We start from the raw sequence: 2,609 nt of genomic DNA, 5'->3' as shown, positions 1-2,609 counted from the left end.
TTATAATCTGCATATTATTATTTGCATTGGATATAAAATTCAATGCAAATAATACATTTTTAAAATATTTTGAGCTTTTACTTTTAAATTATAGCTTTTATATGAAATTATTAGAGTTATTAGTAGAGTTTCTTTTCAAAATTTATAAAATTATTTTATTATAATCTGCATATTATTATTTGCATTGGATATAAAATTCAATGCAAATAATACATTTTTAAAAATATTAATTATTTTGAGCGCTGCTACAATTTGGATCTTCTATTTGCATGTTACAGATCAACGTAGCGACCCTGACATCCTGAGAGGAGGAGGAGGCCTAGGAGAGGCATTCTGCACCGGCGGAGCAACCCTAGGGTGAGTATTTATTATTTGTATATTAGTTGTTGAAAATTGCGTACTAATTCGATTTTTTTATTTGAATGAATTAAACAAAAGAAAATTAAAAAGAAAGACTTTTACATAACTCCTATAAAAATTTTTATGTGAAAAAAAGTCTTTTTATAATTCATAAAATTGTTCTATATTTATATAGAGCCTTTTACAATTAGCGTTGTACGCATTGAATATAAAATATTCTGCATGAAATATTAGTTATATTGTGGACGCTGTTATAATTTGAGTTTTATATTTGTATGTTACAGACAACGTAGCCTCAAGGCTAACAACTCCGCTGTTGCGCATCAGTGCCGGTGAGTAATGAACTTTCTTTTCTTTTGACGTAACGGATTCGTAGATATTGTAGATGTAAATGTAGATTATAAATCCGTTGCCTCAAAATGGATGGGCTAGAATAGATTAAATTATATAATAGATTTTCAACAGATTTTTTTAATATGCATTAAAACATATTAAAGTATGAATTAAAGCAAAAATTTGAAAAAGATGTAAAATATTTTTTCAATTGATAAATTTTATTTAATTTGTTTAATGAAGAAGACGCTCGAGTAAATTTATTAATTATATGAAATAGTAATAACTTATTCTTATATTGCGCCGATTTTATCAATATTTATAAATTTAAGAGCTTTGTGTTTTTATACATTTAAACAATTATTGATAAATTCGGGAAATTATATTTCAAACTTTATAAATATCACGATATCGCTAATTCTTCTAATATTTAATAAAAAAATGATTGAATAAAAGTGTGAAGACTCGATGTTAAGTTAACGATTAAATATTAGCTTTTTGTTCATAAAATTTGACGACTGCCTTCAACATTGCAAAATCGCGAGTGAATTATTCGGAATTTTGTGATTTGATTGATATTTATGAATTTCGTATCGGAATTTAATATTCGTTAAATTAATTAATTAACTGTTGTAAAAACATCGCGTTTTTTCCACGTTCTTAGATGCGATCGCTGTCTTAGCTAAGGGACCTTATCGCTATCCCTCTCGTCAGATGAACGTTAGTAAAGTTCGTACCGGCGAGAAGTCGAAACGATCTTCATCGTGGAGAATTATTTCTTGTCGGTTCTTGTTAGATCCATCCGCGACGTCTAGTTCGGTGCTCTGTTGAAAATTAGGGATGTTCGTTGCAGGATTGGAATTAAACTCAGGTTTTCTTGGCGATTTCTGGAAGCAATGGTTTCGGTAATAACTCAACGACGACTGCCACCCGCCTTTTCGAAATCTGGTCAAATAGTTGGGCCAGTTATCCTCCATTGAACGCGGCGATAACGCAATGTTTTTATAACGGTATCTTAAGATTTATAAGATTTTATCCTGTTTAGCCAATCCTTCGCGAAACTGTACATATATTCTTATTCTCAATCGCGAAATTTGCATAAAATCACATACTTGAAAATAAATCGGGCATTAGATTCTATATTCACAAATGTCCTATTACAGACGTGATTATAAAAAGCGTTTCAAATGTCCGTCAAAACATTTTCGTATATAGTAATTATATCGTTCCTCTGATTGTTCCAAAAATTACATGTACATACATTGGAATCGAGTATTATGGCTATCGTTGATTTATTTATTCGTCGCGTTTTTTCTCAAATTTTAAATCGCGTTTTATCTTATGATTTAATCGTTAATTTACATCGAAGCTTCGTCTACCTTTTCCCAAATATTTTTTTTGGAAATCTACGCAAAATGCGCTAGTAGACCAAGTACTTTTTCCAAAAATTAAAAAACGATCGATAATTTTATTTACGATTCTTTTGGTCATAATAGTTTTTATTATATAAAATTTAATAAGCTTTGTAATTGCATGTTGATTATAATCAAATATATGATTAATCATTACTTATCAGCTATATCTGATTTAAAAATTTCTAATGAATTCTGCATCATATAAATATTTCGGACATTTTCGTGTAATTTCATGTAATAAATTCTTTTGTATTACATTTTAAATTATATTTTATATTACTAGTTAATTATACTAACTTTATACTCTATTTTGTAATATAATTAATTCTCCATATTAGATGTATAGAATTAATTATAATATATATTTCGTAATACATTTTGTAATATATTTTATATAAAATATTTAAAATTTTTTGTCATATATTTTGTAATTATATATTATATACATTTTATATAACTCTTTGTGTATTATATTTTTTATTTAACAAATTATTATATGTA

Source organism: Formica exsecta, unplaced genomic scaffold, assembly GCF_003651465.1.
Source record: "Formica exsecta isolate Colony F162 unplaced genomic scaffold, ASM365146v1 scaffold72, whole genome shotgun sequence".
NCBI classification, from domain to species: domain Eukaryota; kingdom Metazoa; phylum Arthropoda; class Insecta; order Hymenoptera; family Formicidae; genus Formica; species Formica exsecta.
Note: the sequence above shows the minus strand (reverse complement) of the source record.